Raw genomic sequence first — 20483 nt, forward strand, 5'->3', positions numbered from 1 at the left:
CCAACAAGTCCTTGAAATTAAACAACAAAATGTATCATTTGTTATTGCCTTGCAATTTTTTACCTGAGATATGGGGATGGTATAGGTATTCTCATCTGACTGCCAAAAAGTAAATGAATGTATATCCCAAAATGGTGAACTATTCCTTTAAAATCTGATTACTGGCAAAAACAAGAAGCAGACATAGAAAAGAAGCACAAATGAGAGGTTGTAAAAGAGAGATGGCAGAATGCTGAAAGGTTGGCAAGAGACATAAACGAGTAAGGAGAGAGTGACTGAGGAAGGAGAGTTCAGTGGTTTAGTCAGAGGCTTAATGTTGAGAGAAATCGATACTGTGTAGCTGGAGAGAGAATAGAAGGAGCAGGAGTCCTGATATGACTGAGTGGCACCTGCGCATGGATTCCCAATGAGTGAGCTGAACGCATGATTCTCAGTAAAAGGTACTGAAAGCTCAACTCGACTTGACTTATTCCAGTTGCCCTTAAATTAGACTGTGTTCATTTGAGTTACAGATTTGGCTTCTGGTTAATTTTAATGACTATAAAAAATAGACTCAGACTGGCAACCTGTCCAGGGTATACCCTGCCTCTCACGCAATGTCAGCTGGGATTGGCTCCACTTCCCCCACAACCCTCAAAGGATAAGTGGTATAGCTAATGGATGGATGGATGGAAAGGGTAGACTCTGACAGACCACCGATGGTCAAGAGGAGTGAGATGAATACAGGTTTCCATCATCACTGTTGTTTTGAAAGAAATCATGATGAAAATTACAGGTTGCATTTGTCCTGTGAGGTTTCAGCAAGATAACTTGTCATATCCATCAAGATACAAATACAGTGCAAAACTCAGCATCAGTCGACAGTCACTATGTGAGTAAAATGATTAATATTTGAAGAAATAGAAGGAAAAGAAAGAGGAAAAAGAGGAAAGAGGAATAGAGAAGTTCAAGTGGATGTTTCATCCAGGTGATAATCCAGTATTAAGGACAAAGTTCAAGTGGGATTCAGTGTTCATTCAGTGGTGTCACACATGTATTTGCTGTAGTTGCAGAGGTGCTGGACGTGACTAAATTGCTATCTCTGGGAACAAAAAGAATATGTTTGGAGCCAAGCGCACACACTTCTCAATAAAAGCTACTAAAAGCTCAAGTCCATAGATGAGAGCTTCTGGTGGTCCTTAATGTGGACTGTTCATCTGAGTTAAAGGGTGGTTTTCAGGGTTATTTTTAGAACTAAAAAAAAGTCTTAATTTGCATTTATTTATTTACTTATTACAGGAGCAACAGGAAATCAATTTGTCAGTGGCCAAATAAGTGCAGCACTGACTCCAGCAAAGCTTACAGTTACATCTACACAACACAGAAAAGAAAGTCGGCTAATTAGAACAGAGATACAAGAGAAATGTTGTGAAGAGGAATACCATATACCATATTCCTCTTCACAACAGTTTCTGTTGGTACATCAGAGCAGGTACTGAAAAGGAGTTCTTGATACAAGAAATCTCTGCATCTGACAGAGTAATCATCGAGTCATTGGTAAGATAACATAAAACTTTATGGAACCCTGTGGGGATATTACGTCGTTGCAGCAGCAGAGTAATAGGATCTCTGCGAGGAAAGTAAAAGATGAACACAACTAGAACATAAAACCAAGCAATAAACATTGCAGTTGAAATGAAAACAAATAAATGCATACAAAAACAGAATCTAAACAGTCGTAGATTTGTGTAACCATATTATTTATGTTGCTGACAACTGCAACAGGTTAAGAAAGGACCAACAACCCAATCAAACCCCTGAAAATTATGATTGGTTTGCATTGTCATGTACATAATATTGAAAATACCATATATTGCCTTCATGATAAAATGGAGTGCAGTGCCTTTAAAGTCCTATTATTTTATTTATCATAGAGATGCAGCATTTAAACAGCTAGCTCTAGTGCAGGATGGATGCCTACTTGAGTGAATCACCCATTTCTGGACTCTTCTGGAAGTTTGGCATTGGACATGAATGTATTTGACTAGTGTGAGGATGCAACCACAGACCATCCATCTGGGAACCTGAGGTCTGCAAGCAAATGAGAAGCTCATAGTGCCTCAAGGTGTGAGACTGGTGAAAGGTGTATCCCTTCTTAATGGTTCCGTAAAACCTTGTTGTTAAAAAATATATTTTTCAAACTAAATCCTGTGGAATTTGTCTTATGTTGTTGGGTGGGGAGAGAGACACAAAAAGTGTGGGACCTCATGCTTGAAGACCCTAAGCTTTTCCTTTTGGCTCACAGTAATGAGGTCTCCAATTGGACCTCTCTCCGCTGCAACTTTCCAACATGCTTAGTGCTGCCACTGGTAGTTGCAAGCTGTATCACAGCGGCACTTGAAAATACATCAGTATTGTTGCAATATGGAAATTCATGAAGATTACACACCAGAAATTGTTGTGATGAATGATGCTTAATGTGACAGCCGTGCTTCAAGATTAAGCAAAAGCAGATATTATATTATCTGTTAATATCAGGGTATGGACAGACACATTCACTTCTAGATAGTATGGTATTTGTGTTTTGGTTGTTTTGACAGTGAAGCCCCAGGCAGAATGTTCATTATTTTTAGCTGGTCAGATTGTGGCGACCTCTGTCAGAAACACTGATTTTCCTAAAACTTTATTAAACAACCACAACGGTGCAATATCTAGCGAAGGAGAGGGTGACTAACTATACAGTGCCATGTCATCCTGCCAAACCAAAAAGACAAACCAAAAAACCCTTGGTGATTTAGACAGGAGAATGGCAGACAATAAACCTTGTGTAGCAAACAAAGTGCATCTAGGCAGACTCTTCCTATTAAATGTCCTGTCCCCATTAAAAATGCAAAGTGTGAGTCAGTGACACATTACTGCTCATTAGGGCCAGTGGGACAGGATAGCTGCTGTTTACTGTCTGCAGCAACACGATGCTTTGGCTTCACTGCTGTGTTCGCAGCTGTTGAGAATTGCCCTTTACGGGTAAAGCAAGTAAGGTACTTTGTATTGTGAATGTGTCCAGAAGTTTCAAACTTCTGTGCTCTTGTTGAGTGCTGTAAAGTGCAGAGGGACTTCAACAATATAAACCAGATTGCTCTGTGCATTCCTAGTCTCTGGATCACTGACAAACTGCATCATTTAGCCATTTTACTCTGGTTTTCTGCATATTTCTGCTTATTCTCTGCCTTCTGGCTGATGCATACAGTGTGACACAGTGACTTCCATGTACCTATAAGGGATACTGGACACATACACACACATTTCTCTGGCAGATCAGAACAGTCAAAGACACAAACAGGGAAAGAGGACCAAGGTCATTTTAGCTGTCAACTAACTGCTGCTTTGAATGCAATCATGACACAAATTACAGGTGATCATCCTGTGATGTGTAAGTTTCAGCAAGATAACTGGTCATTTCCATCAAGATACAAAATACAGTGGAACTTCGAAATCATTTAAAGCATCAGTCAGCATCACTATTCAAGTAAAGGATGATTTAGGATTTATATCTGAAGAAACAGAAGGAAAAGATGAAAACAGAAAAAGTAAAAGAGAATTTTAAGTGGATCTTTCATCCAGGCGATAATCCAGTATTAAGGAACTCAGAGTAAGGGAAAAAAAACGACACAAAGTTCAAGTGGGATTCAGTTTTCGTTCAGTGGTGTCACTCATGTATGTATTGCAGTTGCAGAGGTGCTGGACGTGATTAAATTGCTATCTCTGGGAACAAAAAGGAATACTGCTGCAATGAACCCACAGCACAGGAAACTTAATGGTCAGTCAAATGTTAATGATCAAATTTCCCAATCATTAACCCTGAGGTGAGGTTTACTAAAGACATAATGTATGATGGGGCATGGCTCCCATTAATCTGTCAGAGATAATATGAACACCGGCTCTAAGATAATGGTAATGATCTCAGCCTTGGAAACAAAACAACAAAGTCTAACAAAGTGTTGTTAAATGTTCCTTTACTAGACAAGCATTTTTATGGTTTGAGGAACAGGAGGAATAATATCTCTTTGAGTATCACAGCATGATCACAGCCCTCTGGTGTACTACTGGTTTATTCAAAACAAATGTCAACAAACTCCCAAAAGTCAGAGACTACGCAAAACTATTTTATTATTAAATAATACAGAGGAAGACAATACAAACATGTCACCAGTACTGCCTCTGCAAGTGACCTGAAAAACTAATAATTAATTCTGAACAACATCATGATCTACACGCACTGCCGCCTCCTTGTTAAATCTGAACTAATGAATCATGTTACTGAATCATGCTGTTGAATAATAGCCATAATTTCACTGAAACAACAGATAGTGGCTGGTAAACAATGTTTATCCTTTTTTTCCAACAGCAAAAACAGCTAAGCATATTACACCTTTTAGCAAAGTTGGGACAAAATAACTGTTTTTCAAGTCACATGAAAGTCTTGGTTCACAGTTTCCTACCAGTGCAATGACTTGTTTAGCCCAAACTTAAAATTTAGGAAACTTTGAAAATATCAAGAATTCTAAAACAGAGTTTGAAATGTTTGTCACAGTGACAGCACTTCCAGCTCCAGAAGAAAGGGATCATCAGGAATATACACCTTTTTGTCGTGTTTCAGTTCAGTGAATGCGGCTACACAGTTGGAGTTCCGGTCTGGTGGTTGATAGGTTTTGTTTTCTGTTCTTAACCGCTCAGACTCTGAGCCCAGCAGAATGAATTACCACTCATGGCTGCAGAGGCTTCTGCTGCTCAGCAGAGTTACATTATGTTGCTTAAAAACTAGCTCCACCTCAATCAACTTTAACAGTATGATCAGATCTTAATAGCTCCTCCACTGCTGGTAACAACATGATGCTTGTGTATGAGTTTTTTTGTTTTACTGATAAAGCATTGATTTATCAGCCACTGAGCTCTGTGGACAATAAAGCTAATTTCAAGGTGTAGATGTTTGGTTTGGTACTCAGCTTAAAGGCAATAAAGCATCACAGCGGTGATGGTGTTATTAACTCTGAGTGGCATATACTTGTGATTAATGTCATCTGTCAGGCACAGACTGACCCGCACTGATCACATGTCAGCGGCTGGCTCGTATATCACAGGCTTGTGCAAAGCTAACGGTCACATGAACGCTACGACTCATAACCTGCCATGGTAGAAAAAAAAGGGAGGGGCATTTGAAATGTACACACACATGCACACACACACACACACAGATGCCATGTACAGTGAATTACTTCTTAAAGAATTAAAAAAGAGATTGAGTTTTCCCTCACATATTTGTGATTTATTGTATTTTGAGCACCAATAAGGCTAATGCAGAGGGGGTAAAGTATGTACTATATACTATACACATGCACACATTAACAGCTTACTGGAAAAGGATTTTGTTAATTTGCTGAGTGTTTATGTTTCATAAACATATCCAATACTTCACAACAATAAATATACATGAGGGCCAAAGCAGGGCTGCTGAACATTTAGAATTCCCTGTGGGAAATGTGTTTGTGTATAATTGTATGGGGGGGTCGTCTCTGTTTGAGATTATCGTTTTTTAACATTTAGGTGCAAGATTTAGACAATGATGACTGCCAATTTTGTTTAGAAATATAGGGTAATTGGATATGTTTGTCTTTTATATAATTTCTGTGGCATTTTTGTCACATCTTTGTTTCCATTTCTAACCATCAAATTCTTCCATTTATTCAACACAAACTGCTGTAGATTCCCATGAACTGGTAAGTAAAAGCTGAATCACCTTTTTGTTACAGCTGTCATACAGAATATTTTGAGATTCTATGGGTCATTACCTTCAACACCTGGCTCATTTTTATGCATCCTCAATTCAAAAGATAATTGCATGCTACAGTGCTACAGAAATGCAACTGCAATTTGCCTAGCAGGAACATATTATTAGCACTTAACACTAACCAGGCGGGGCGATAATGTGATGCACTTTGAGAAAAAAAAAGCAAAAAAAAGCAAAGCAAAGGCAAGATATAACCTGTCGTAAGCTAACAATCTAGGTCTGGTGTTGATGTGTTTTGATGTGACACTGATCCTCATTAGTGGGTTCCAGACTGCACTGAAGGCTTAATGGCCCATAGGTTCACTTAGACTTAGGGCATACACACACACACACACACACACAAACACACACACACACCACACTAACAGAAATATTACTATACACAAACTCATCGAGACTAAACTCTGAAACCTAACACATAGACAGACAAGCATAAACACACTGAAACAGAGCAATACACACTCATTAGGGTTGTACCTCACACCCACACAGCCTAACACAAGCACACAAATCCAGGCACCAAAAAGCAAATATGGCAGGCTCTTAATGATGTTGGCTAACTCAGATGAAAGGCTTTAGCAGGCCCAGCAGAGCCTAGTGCTGCTCCGACTATCCCCCATTGACATTTCCCTCAGCTAACAACACAGGCCGTTTGCTCATCGACTTTCCCACAGAGAAACAAACACTGACAAACGAGCGCTTATCCCCATTCACACCAAACATGCACACTTGCTCGGTTCAGAAATTGATTTTTAAGCCACTGAATAAGGAGCAGAGCAAGGGAGGAGAACTGGCAGTTAGGGGTTCAGTTCCCTACGGAGTGCTACGGGTGGAGCAAGGCACTAACATTTCAATAAGCATTATACAAAACAGAATAAATAAGTACTACCTGGAATTTGGACTGCAACATTTTCAGTTCTTCTAAATTCAACAGTAATCAGAAGCTGGCAGAGAGCCTTAAAAAGCCACATGAGATTATTTGAACTTGATTTGTTTTTTGTCTAACTTGATTTGCTCCCCCTGCAGTGTGAATATGTAGTGATTTGTTATGTTCCTGACAGCTGATTTATCATTCTTGTTGAGATTTGTGTATGAAACCATTAATTATCTAAAACACATGAAGGTTGTAGTACTATACAAATAGTGTTGCCGGCATAGTCAAACACATTTGCTGTGCCCTAAGGAAATCATTAGTTGTTTACAAAACGTACTCAAGTCCCATTTGAAATCTAAAAAGCTAAGTGCTAGGGTGCTTAAATACCGACTTTTACTTGCAATTTTTAACCTAATTAGAGTCTATTTTGACTGATGAATGAGTGCTTTTGAGAGAGACTGATGGAATTTCTAGTTAATGCATTGCACTTCATTATTTCAGTCTTAATTGGAAAACACAAAGCATGGAAAACAAGTTTCTCCTGAATCATTAAAGATCAAATCTATATATCTATTGATCAATCTAAGCAACTATCACAGAGTCCCATATAAGCCGTGGATGAAATCTATTTTAATGTGAGGGAGTCTTGTAAAACATAACATAAAACATACTTAAAAAGAGATCTCTGAAGTTTTGCTGATGCTACCGGGCAGATCGATATTTGCCTCAAGCTGAGAGAAGGAAATGATGCAATAAAAGAATGGTAAATGGCTGAACACATAATGGTTTATGGGTGAATAGTTGGTGTATGTTTGGTTCTATCTTTGGGCTGCAGTGTTCTCCATCTGTGTGTCCACATTTTTGTACATGAATGCCTCCCTTTCCCTAGTTTACAACTGGACAAAGTTTTTAAAATGATAACTGATATTTTTTAACCTAGGCCTTATTTCGTGTTTTTGTTAAAGTGCTTATTTTTGCTTCTGAGAGGCTCAGATTGTTACTATCAGTGTCTGATGAAATTATTATTGTCTTATTGTGTGACTTTCAGTGGTGGAAGAAGTATTCCTTTAAATAATTAAAAGTACAATACAATAAAACACACAAAATGCCAAGGGGTGTGATATTAACCACTGCTCAAAAAACAGTTGTGACTGCTCTCTGTTGCAGGCCAGCACCGCTATTGTTTGCCATAGAGGAAAGATAGAAGCTAAGGAATGTGAAATATTAGACAGTACCCTTAGACTAAATGACATGTGAAAAGGAACAGTTTTGCAAGCTGCGACAGAAGTCCTCTGTGATTTTACCAGTGAGGAATTCCAAAGGAGCAACTGGGAAATCGGCAGCTCGCCTAAAGCTTTTCATTATTATATCAACTGCTGAAAATGTTAAATGCTTTTTGTACGCCAAGGAACTTCTATTCACTTTGACATATGGAGCATACATCGGTAACCCAATCTAATCTAGAAGTTGTACCCATCAACAACTTAATGCACTTTTTTAAGCCACACATGCTGTGCTTAGTTGTGCTCAGTTGTGCCATTGTGGCAGAATTAGTGGCTGTTGGTGAATATATCTATTGTGGGTCATATCTCTCCTGTCAACAAACTACAGTACATCTCTCTTTTGGATTCCACATGAGCCAGCTGGCTTCCATCCATAAACCGCAATCAGCTCATCTCTCCATCGTTCTACAGATTCACAACAGAAGAGAGCACTGCTGAGGACTAAGTAGTCGTTTGGCTGCAGTAGCTGTGCAGAGAACAAAACATTTCTGCATAAACACCTCTGTGCTGTCTCTACCTCAGCAACATTTCCTGCTCAGATGAGAAACACGTGTGATGGCCTCCAGGCTTGTGCTATTCAGGGAGTCAGTACTACCAGTTAGGGGTTCAGTGATTTGCTCAAAACACAATACTTGACTGTACTGCTGAGAACGGGTGTGCTTAATGTTTATACTGCATTTGTACGTGCAGGCATGTGTGCATGTATGCCAACTCTTGTTGATGAGTCTCTCACTGTTGATGAGTCTGCACTTGGCAGGACTTTATGAAGCTACATGTGGTGGATGTATGTAGGAAAAATGTTCTCTCTGTCCATACTAATATCAGAGAATCAGTCTGTGTGTCCATCTATGGCCAAGTTAATCAGTTAGGGTCCGCCAAACATTTTCTTTTAGGCCCCCGGGGTCCTCTCCAACCCCATCCCACTGCCCTCTGAAAACTGTGTACGTACTAGGGCTGTAACGAAAAACAATTATCTTTATCTGTTAATGTTAACAAATATCAGTATCATACTATGTACTCTGTATATTTATAATGGAAGTGGATGTGAATCATAATGGAAGAAAAGTTCTAGTCTGCTTCATTCTCTGCATTAAACTGTTGCTTCTATGAAACACAACATTATTTAGGAATATGTACTGTGGGAGTATGATAATGGTTTCTTGAAGATTTTGAAACAAGGGCCCTCTACAATACAAGGCCACACAATTATGCATGGCCCACCCCGGCATAATAGATATTGTACTTTGATCCTGAAAATTTCCTAAGTACTCAAATCAGAGCGGGTTCCCGCAGGGGAAATCTTGACGGCCCTGTGGGTTTGGGACAGTACATAGGTCACTGGGCTGGGTGGGCAGCTTTCATGTTTATTTTCTTCTATCTATATTCATCCATCCATTTAGAGTATATTTTGGGGAGGTTAGGACACTGATGTCTCAGGTCTCCTGGCAAAATCTTTCTGTCACATAAAATGCAATGTATCACTGTTTGACTATTCAAGTAAAACATTCTTATTAACTACAATTTTGAAATACTGCACATCATGTTGATGCATGACCAGGAATTTTATTCAGAAACGGTTAAACAGTCTTGACATGCAGGCAGCATTTACAGGAACATATTAGGACTTACATAGAACAAAGATTTAATGGTTAAATTTATTTGGCTTTTATATTTGCACGCAAGTGTTTGCTCCTGCTTAATCTTTTTTTAATATTTGCTATTTCTCACATGTTATCCTCTCCTTCAAAGTGCCACAATGTGTAGGTAGTATTAGAGATGACACTTTGGTAAAGTGAGCTGGCATTTTCATAAGCTGAGGAAATACCCTTGTGCTCCATACATGACAGTTAACAGAATTAGCCTTTAATTGACAGGAGAGTTATCCCATAAACCTGGTAGAGACAATGAAGAAGGCCAACGAGGGTTGAAGGGGAATTAATTTGTGAAGCTGATGTTATTTACTGCCACTGTAGGGAGAGGAGGAAGACTGAAAAGATGAGAGGGACAGAGCGAGAGAGTAATATTCATTTAGATTTTTGATTTCTCTGGGGAGCTGCTGAAGAAGCATAAAAAATAGCATTTAAATGCAACTCTGTTGCATTTGCAGAGAGAAAAATCACAAATGTCTGGCAACTACAGAATGGTTAACTTATGGTTAAGCGACTAAATTTATAAAAAATGTAATAATTAAAATTATGGGAAGGTTTTGGTGTTTGAAAAAAAAAAAATACTGTATTTGACCTTATGTTGCATGAATAGTGTGTATATGTATGAACATCAGAAGGAGCTAAATTATATGTACAAGACATGTAGGCGCAAGGATACTGATAAATGGCATCCATGAAAAACACCTGCCCACACTGACTCCAAACAAGAAATGTATTTAACTTTTATTTAATTGCCCATAGGTGTGAATGTGAGTTTGAATGGTCTATATGTGTTGGCCCTGCGATGGACTGGCGATCTGTACAGGGTGTACCCTGCCTCTCGCCCGTTAGCTGGGATAGAATCAACAATCAATCAAGAATCAATGTTGCTGAAAAATCAAAAACACAATCTCTTTAAAGCTTTTTGACTCAGTACACAAAGTCCAGCCTCCAGACTCAGAAGTCCTGTGGTTTGTTCTTTGTACACCCAACCACACAACCTCCTACCTTTGCTTTACTCATTGAGGTTTAACCAAACCACTGAGATTATTTCATCATGCAGAGCAGCAGATCTAAAACTTCAATCCACAGAGAGAAGCACAAGAAACATTCACTCTTTCATTTACTATATCCCAACTTTTCCTTTCATAATTCTGTCTGATAGAAAAACGTACACATTTGCAGACTATTGCACACATCACTATCTCATGTTGGACAGCTTTGTCATAACATTTACTCTGACAATGCTGTTCTTGTTCTGCTGTACTTCATCATCAGCCAATGTAAAATGGTTTGGTCAGGTTTCTTCCTTTAAAAGCAGACTGCAAAAAGAGCACAACAGAAATCAATAATGTGTCTTTCCAAGCTCTCTTCCTCATTCTTTATGCTTCATACAAGGTAAACAACAAGCCTCTGCATCTCTTACTGCCCTCCTTTTCACATTCACCCTTTCACAGACTTCTTTTCTGTAAATCATTGTTGCTCCTTTACTCTCTCTCTGTATACTCCATTCTGTAGATATTCACCTTTACACCTTGCCAGTAAGCTTGACAGCAGACAAAGAAGTACACATACACAACCACAAACGGGAATCCAATTTCCCACAGCACACAAAACACAAAACACATGTTGTCTTGCTGTAACTATCATTTTCACCCTTAACTCTGTCTCATATATATATATATATATATATATATATATATATATATATATATATACACTGCATTAATAATGCAGTCATTACATTCAATGCAAGCGATACTGCCCCAGCACCTCCTGTAGTGCATTGCAGTAACAAGTAAACATGGTTCCTCTTACAAGTCTCTGGTTTTATGGTTTTATATGATGTGTCAATACAAATCAACGTTGTCGACTATGTCGACTAATCATAACTTTATGTTGTATTCATTTGGCAAAAGTGACTCAGAACAGGTGCATTCACCGTCTACATGAATAACATGCTAAATCTCATTAAAAACTGTCAGTACATGCGGACAACAAAGAACACATCTAATGCTACAGTAAAGTGCAGGTATAGTTTTCTTTAAAACACAAAACTAGGTTCAATATTAAGATGGATTTTTATTTTAATCAAGTACCCAAACAAACAGCAAACTTAGCACTGCATCTAGTAGCACACTAATAATTGACACCAACAAGATGTTAGAGAATCCAAACCAAAATAATACCAGACTGCAGCTATTCTAAAGGTCCAACAGAAACAGAGAGACCATTGCTGTGCTTTAAAAGTCCAGCTGACAAAATCAGTTATTTACCACCCTGGGTGTGGTATGTATAATATTCTAAAATAAATGGACCTTGAAAGACAGCAAAAGGAATTCAAGCTACTTCACTTCTAAATGAAACAAGAATGGACATTTTGGTTAATGCATAATGTACATGGTCTGAGAGGTGTTTTCCAAAACTCTGCTCTATATGATTCTACTTTATCTAATTTAAGCTGTGACCTGAAATCATTTATCTGAAAACTAGCAGTCCTTCTCCATCCACATTAACTTGAATCTAACTGAGCTGAGTGACACAAAGCCACTGTAGAACTGATAGTCAACACTGTGCTGTATATAATTGGACTATGCACACAAACACACACACACACACACACACACACACACCCCTAACAATACCAACCCCATGTTGCAACTCTGATCACCACTATATCATTAGGGTGCACTGACAAGCAAAATAAATAAATACGTAAACAAAAATGTGCATTGTAACAAGCTACATTTTTCTTCAACTAAGTAATATCACTGCAAATTGCTTTGCAGAGAGCTTGGTGCAAGTACCCACCAAAAAACTACAATTCAGTCAGTCTTTGTAGCATTACAGTTATAGGAATGTTACTATATTATAATGTACTATTTCCAGAGATTGCATGCCAGTCAAATACTTTGGCCATAACTTTGACATCCTTTTGGGAGTGGTGTTTCACATGCAGAAACTATTTTCTTTGTACAGCATTGGTGAATGTCACTGCTCATATTAACTGCACAGAGCTTCTTCTATTTATTACAAAACAAACTGCTGTTATAGCTAGAGGCATAAAACACATTCCTCCATGTGTCCCATATACAGTATCAAACAGACTCTAGATGTTTAATCCAGAAAAAGCTACAGCAAGTAGGAAGAATTCAGAGCTGAAATTCCCAACAAAAGGCAGGAAATGGACTTTTATGTAAAAAATTCACATATTATTGCCTCAAATTAGTTCTTACAATGGACTCAACCCACTCTTTTTCTCTCTTTATGACTTTATGACAGACTCATGCAGCTACAGGGGGAAGTCTTCATTCAGTTAGCCAGACTTTACACAATACAGTGGTGTATGCTTGCCTTGAGGAGAGAAAGAGAGACAACTGAAGACTTTAAAAGCTGGAGGGAAGGAGAGAGATGAATAAAGAAGGAGGTGTAGATAAAGAAAAAGAAAGGGGAAATAGAAAGACAGAGGGGGATGGAAGAGACCACAAGGGGGGAAAAACAGTGTGAAGGGGAGAGAAAAAGATGTCTTGTCAAATCGGGGTGTAGTGACACGGTAAACACAGCAGGAAGCTGACATAACCACCAGACGTCTAGCAGGGGGCAAACAGTGGGACTTTCACAGTAACAGAGAACTGCAGTGAACGGGGTGACTGGTTGAGAGCCTGTTGAATTATTCAACTCCTTGTTCAACTTTTCAGCTGCACTGTTTTAGCCTGTCTTTGTCCTCTTTTGGCTGGGACATGGACCTGACTGTGTGTGTATAGATGGGTGTATGTCTATGCACTTTATTGAGGAAAAGTCAAATTACCATGCACTTTTCCAGTACAGCCACAACTTACCACTAGTGATTAGAGCATCTCCACTGGAACATGCAAAGGGTTAATCCCTTGCTCAAGGGCAAAACCTGCCTCAACCTCAGTTTCTAACCTCGAGTAAACATCCCTCTGTGTGTGTGTGTGTGTGTGTGTGTGTGTGTGTGTGTGTGTGTGTGTGTGTGTGTGTCCAATGCCAGTGGCTCCCTCCTCAGTGCTTTAAGCAGACAGACTATTTTCACTGATTCAGTCGTTTCATAATGACAGAGCACTGACAGGTCAAACAAACGGTCATGTGGACTTACCGAGTCCATTAAAGATACAAGGGGAAAGAGAAGAGGAATTAAAGCAGAACAGGGCAAGAGGGAGAGACAGTGAAAGATTGAATCTAAGTGGAGAGAAAAAACGAGAGGCAAAAGGCGTGAAGAGAGACAGATAGAAGGAATGAGTGTGAGGCATCCTGGATCAAGAAAGTGTTTCATTCCCTAATTCTGCTTTAAAAGGCTTATACCAGGACACTGTAAAATCCTCTGAAAACAGAAGGAGAAATGCCCAATGACTATGCTAACATGCTGATCTTCACCATCACCATCTCATAGTTAGTTAGTCTGCCAACATTCACTATTTAGCACAAAACACAAAATACAGCTGAAACTGATAGGAATGAGGCTTCATTCTCTGGAATTCCATGACTGTCTGTACAAATCTGATGTTATTCTACATAGCAGTTGTTGAGACTAGACCAATGCTGTGCACCAACCAACCAGCACAGAAACACATTTGTGGATCTGACCATGTAAATCTTGATCAACTGCCACACATAATATAGTTCAGCCTTACTAAGCCGATGGACACAGAGAAAGGAACAAAATATTATTTTTGGCTTGTGTGGAATAGAATTTTATTTATGTTTCACAGAGAGCAGCACATTCAACAAAGGTCTATTAAGCAGAAGTATTTCTTGGACGGTTTGAAGTTCAGTGGGTGTATGTGATAGTTTAAATATAAATAGGCTTTTAGAACTTTAATGCAGTAAATTAAAAATCTACATTTGCCCAAAAGGAACAAAGGGACATGGAAAAGGAGCTTAAATTAATCAGAAAACTAGCAGCTTTCTCTGTCAGTGCTCATTCCAACAGCTAAACTTTGAGTACCTGCCAATGCCAAGTACAGATCCAACAGCAGCGTTGTCTTTTTATCAAATTTACTATCTGTATACCCCACTGCGATTGCAATTACTTTTTATGAGGTAACATGAGGCACTGAGTCGAGGGCTCACCATGACTGAATGAAGGACTGCACTGCAGCTGACAAAAGAAACACAGATTTTTTTTAATGATACCGATCAGTTATGTTTTGACCAGTACCTGTCCTGCTTGATAAGGCCTGTATTGGCAGGAATACCAATCCAGCTATCAGATCAGATCAAAAGCATCCCTACAGGAAACCATCAAAGACATGCTGTGGATGTCAGTAATAAGACAGCAGTCAAGATTTAAAAAAACTCAGGTGGCCAATACAGACATTTGTTTCACAGAGAGCACTATGGAATACCTAATAGTTGCATGAGGGAGGGCAAAGTCTGGCCTGATGACACCTCAAGAGGGAAGTTCACAGAGGTCATCAAAATCAATAGGTTTGTTGCTGTTGGGAATACGATGTGTGCAGCAGATATTCTGAGTTCACAGCTCAGGGCTCATGAGATGAAGTGATTTAGAAATGTGTTAGTTTGGCTGAGGGTGGTCCCAGACCAAAGGTCATGACAGTCACCATAATCAATGGGCTCCATCCTCTTGGTGGCATGAATGTGCACAGCATATTATATTGTACATCAACGAAGCCAATAACGGGAGACAACTGGTCACAGACAAACAACTAGGACTTTGAACTCTGTTTTTTGCCAGTTTTTCTTAGGAACCATGTCCAGTTGACCCATTTTGACCAGCGCTCATGTTCAGCTATTTTAGCATGAGATCTATGAGCTTTTCAGGACTGTCAATAATAAACCAAATGGTTTTGGTTTACTTTGTCTCACTTTTGGGATGTATACCACAGTACAATGGAGGTGAATGGGATTTCCTTTGTGATACTCAAAGTATTAAGGAATTACATTTAAAATTTTGAACAGCAACAATGCTGTCCAATAATATTGTTCCTGATAATCCACAAAATACAGAATCAGAACCAATCAGAAGTTTTGTTGGTGACTAAATCTAAGTAGATAGTAGTTCTTGATTTTTTTTTTTTTTTTTTTTTTTTTCAGTTCTGAGCCTCCATTGTTTTAGAGGCACTCTCAGAGATGGATATCTCCTAGATATATAAAACCAAAAGAAACTGCATATCTAGATACCTTATGGGTAAGTGAGTTATTAATGGTAATTCTGCTGAACTGACCCTTTGCATGATCACCCAGTTGTTTCACTGTGAAAATATTGCCCCTGGCAATGTGCAACACTGCTTCACATCCCATTGCTTTTAAAACTCCCTGTGCCTCTAACATAAAGATGGAAACCATGCAGGATCATTCAGCGCTAAATGTGGCACACAAAGTAACAATTTTGAGACCAAGTGTTTGCTTAGCTTTATTGAGGAAACGTTGATGACACATTCCTTAAAATGAGATGAGACCCTATTTTGTGTTTATGTGTTAGCATGCAAACACACTCACTTAAATACCTGTGATTATTTCATGTCTTTGTGTTAGTATGTTTGCATTTACATGTGTGCATTGTGTCTACAGTTGGTGCCTCTTGCTGTGCATGTAAAGTACTATCAGCGCGGTTCTCAGTGTGTCCTCCATTAGTCTAGATCTGAGGATGTGACAGTACCAGACCGCTAGGATCTATGGCTGGTAAAAATAGACTGTGAAGCAGCTGTAGTGCTCTGTAGGCTGGTACTAACACAATCTGTCTGTAGTCACACTATCTGTCTGCAGTACTGAGGGACACAGGAAGCTGTGTCCATAAATCACCCATTTACTTCCTGGGTTAAAGGATCCACAGATACAAGAGGGCTGTTGGGTGGAGTGTAAATATACACAGCCTAGTTAGTGTAAGCAATATGTCACTGTCACTGACTGGTACAACTGGGATGTGGGCAGTATGTAAAGGCTCCAATTTGTAGTTCATTTTAAGCTGAGCTGCTGTCCTCAGTTTCTAAAAACCTTGTCTTGAAAAATATAAAGTTGCAGCAAAAATTTGTTGGTCTACTGTATATTTAACACAGAAATTTGTTTTAATGAACACATGCTCTTGATCTAGTAGAGGGCACACAAAGTGATAGAATTAGGGAACAGTGTTTGTTTGGTACAGAGCCTGATTAGTCTTAGGGGAGGAAAAAACAACTGATTTGTTCCTTCAAATAAATTATTTGTACCCTCAAATTAATTAATTTGCTCACTTCATGTAATAATTTGTTCGATCTAATTAGTAAATGGTGCCCTCACATTATTCACTCAGTTGTTTAAAATTAATGTCAATAAATTATTGTAGAAGTTGGAACTGAAGTTAAAGGTTGTTGTGGCTGGTCTGGTCAGATAAGGAGGAGCAGGCAGAGTGTGAGAAGGAGATGAGCAGCTGTGTTTTAACACTGGAGTGCACTTTGCTCTGCACATGATTTTATGACCCTTGACAGTTATTGTATCAACACAATCAGGCCAAACTTAATTTTCCCTGAGGCCTTAGTCATGCTGATGCAGAATCTGCTGTAGGGTCTGAATGATTTTGAAAGTCATGCCTCAGTCCAGGATTCACTATATACATGTAAAACATATGATGGAGCATTACCATTTAAGAAATCATTGAAATATTAATTGTTCTGTGTACTAATCCAAGGATGACAATGAAAATATATGAATCCAAAATGTATTTATTCTAACAAAAAATAGTATAGAACATACACATAATGAACCATAAAGAAATTCTCACAAATGTTACCACTATGTTTGCTTGCCTTCTTTGCAGTAACTTTACATTCATCATACTGCTGCCTGTGGAGATTTCAAATGATACATTGAGGGGGACTGACAGGAGATTGACAGGCACACAGAGAGCTGGTAGAGACAGCCACAGCCCATAAAAACTCTGTGGGATCAATAATTTATCCTGTGGCAGTCCGCCGCAACAAAATGTATATAGCAGAAACACTGCAGACATCAAGTTGCCATCTTGGTTATTGCTCAGTTATCTCTCTTGCCGGCCTGTTGACACTGTCAACTCGTCATAACACCAGTAGTTCCATTTTAATTGTGTCCACTCTTGTGACTAGCATGTAGCTCTCAGCAGGCAGGTGGAACTCACCTGACACCAGAGCAGAAAGTTGAGGAGTTAGTCACACTGCATTGCCCTGTCACTCTGCCTTCCATTTTCATTAGGTATCTAATGCCACAGCTGGTTAGGTAATTTTAGGACAATATTTGGTTGCAATTTTAAAATTTGATAAATAGTTCAGCCATAATTTGCTATGTACATTTGTGCTTGCAAATGCACAAAAGCTATGACACTTGGTAACCTGATTACTTTCTACCCCTTTTGCCACCATCATACCAAACTTTGACTATCGACTACTTTGACTATATTAAACTAGAGTATTCTGTCAAATAACCTGTTCACATGAGACTACTGGTTATTTACAACCTTTATAGGTTCTAAAAGGTGCTCAATTAATCAAAATGCATGAGTAAGGATAAAGTGATGACTTTACTAAATGCATGATGTCCAATTTATACATTAAGGTCCAACTACACCTATAGTGGTCTTTTTTTCAAAATGTATGAATGATAGAAACACTCCAGGGGAACATCTGTGTTTAAATGGGAGACTGACTGCGAAGGAGCTGACTGACAATCATTTCAGTTGGATGATAATGATTTATTTGTCTATGTTTGCCTACAAAATTAGTCATCTATTGATTGTTTAGCATTTTAATATGATGCAAATGCATTCCAGATAAATTCTAATTCATTTTCATAATTTAGCTTGGTTTTTGGGTCATTACACACATTTAACACATGACATACAATTCCATCTGTTAATTGCAAGAATGAAAAACATTAATTAGGGAACACAGGACTTGTAAATAACATGACACTCTTAATTTGTATCTTTCCCAGCTGTGGAAAGAATATTCCAGCAAAGACTAGAAAGAAATAAAATTCAATTGCTTTTTAGAATTTTTTACTGATTTTGCGACTGCATTGTTATGTTTACAATCCATTATTCAAACTTAGGTAGCTCCCTAATGTAACTGTATTACCCAAAAGAGAGTGTTGGAGCCTGCAATCATAATGGAAAAACAAACAACAGCTTAAGTGTGCAACAAGACTCATAAAATTAGATTATGGTAATGTTTATTTGCTGAAATACTGCCAAATGAAACCAAATTGCTTCTTTAGCATTTCAAATTGTTTATGCAAATGCATTGGAAGCTGTTAATTGTACCAAGAAAAAAAAGGAGGCATGATTTTTCAAACATAATATCTAATGGCCATGACTGTTTGCATTCTTGCCAGTGATGTGTAAAAGCAACCTTTTTTGATATTTAGTCTGATATGTTATAGTTACTTGAGAAGTCTGGTCTGAGGATAGTTTGAGTGCATAATTAGCCGTAATGAACACATGAGAAGGATTCAGCTGCTAATTGCTATAAAAATAAGAAACTTTTTTTTTTGCATTTTTTTAAATTGAAGTGTCGAATAATTAACATGGCACTTGTTACACGAGGCAGCTTAGGTTTGTGGTTGATAAAATGGGAGCACTTTACATATTAAAAAGAACACAACATTTAGATGTTGACTCTGTAATTAAACAAATTTGAAGTTCAACAGTGCCTGGAGATGTTCAACAGTGGAAAAAGGCAGAGCAATTAACTGATGAGCTGTCAAACATTTTGAATTCTTCAACAATAAGTACATTTCTGGTTAATCTTAGTAAAAGAGACAAGGAAAAATGCACCACCATCAAGAAAGCTATGAAGTGTGACAAGCTGAGGAGAAATAACCTGTGGTTGCTGAAACTTTTTGGCTACCAGTTCTAACGGTGAAAATACATAATTTTCCAGGAAGAAATTGATTTTCATGCTAGAGAAGTTGACCCAATGTTAAATACAGAATGTGGTGCTGCTAGATAAAAACATCAAGGGATCACCAAAGTTATTACAAGTCATCCTGTGGGGAACATGAATGTAGCAACTTTTATGTCAACCCATTCACTAGCCGCTGAAAAACTTCACTCAAAACCACAAATATCAACCTCGCTGTGGCACCAGAATGCAAAGTAATTCTGAGTCTTCCATTTGGCACCATGGATATTTGTACCAAACTTCACGGCAATCTATCCAATAATTGAGATATTTTAGTCTGGACCAAAGCGGACCAACCCACTGACAGAATTAGAAAGACAAGATCTCTGAGATACATGAAATGTACACTCTCACCAGTGATATAAGTGTAAATAACGATTCCTTCCTCTGCATTTTGAAATACCAGCTTTTCAGTGTGTGGACACACCAAGCGGGTCGTCCTCTGCTATAACAAATGACAGCTCATCATATCTATGAGTCACCATCCCCATCAGCGCTCCTAATGGCTTGGATTCAGTCCCTAACACACACAAAAGTGACATCAATGGCTTTTGATTTAAAATCAGTCAGAGAACAAAACCAGATGCCACTCACACCTTACAGCCGTAACTTTGAGACTAATGAATCACCAGCGGCTGAATATTAATAGGAAGGACATACAAACACATACAATGGATGGATAAGTGTACTTGATGAGGAAGGTCAGAGGGGAAGGTGGGAGGAAGGTCAGGGTCGAAGGGTTGAAAAGAGATGGTGGTGAGGTGAAGACTGAAAGCAGGAGAAGCTTTGAACAAAGAGGGATGAAATGAAAGAGGATATGAGATTAGTGTGCATGTGAGAGTGAAAAGAGAGACAGATAGAGAGTGAAGGGGAAAGACAGAGAGAGGCGGGGGTGTGAGATGATGGATGGGAAGAGAGGGGAGGGTGCGTGGGGGTGATATGACAGATACCTCGTGAGTAACGGCG

The 20483-nt window shown here is 38.7% G+C and overlaps 1 protein-coding gene across 1 annotated transcript in view; it reads right to left on the minus strand.

The window, feature by feature from the left end:
- The window catches only part of LOC127142433 (uncharacterized), a 54451-nt gene that overhangs the window by 997 nt on the left and 32971 nt on the right, over positions 1 to 20483 (minus strand). The window lies entirely within an intron of this gene.

The sequence above is a fragment of the Lates calcarifer genome, linkage group LG5 (assembly GCF_001640805.2).
Source record: "Lates calcarifer isolate ASB-BC8 linkage group LG5, TLL_Latcal_v3, whole genome shotgun sequence".
Lineage (NCBI taxonomy): Eukaryota > Metazoa > Chordata > Actinopteri > Centropomidae > Lates > Lates calcarifer.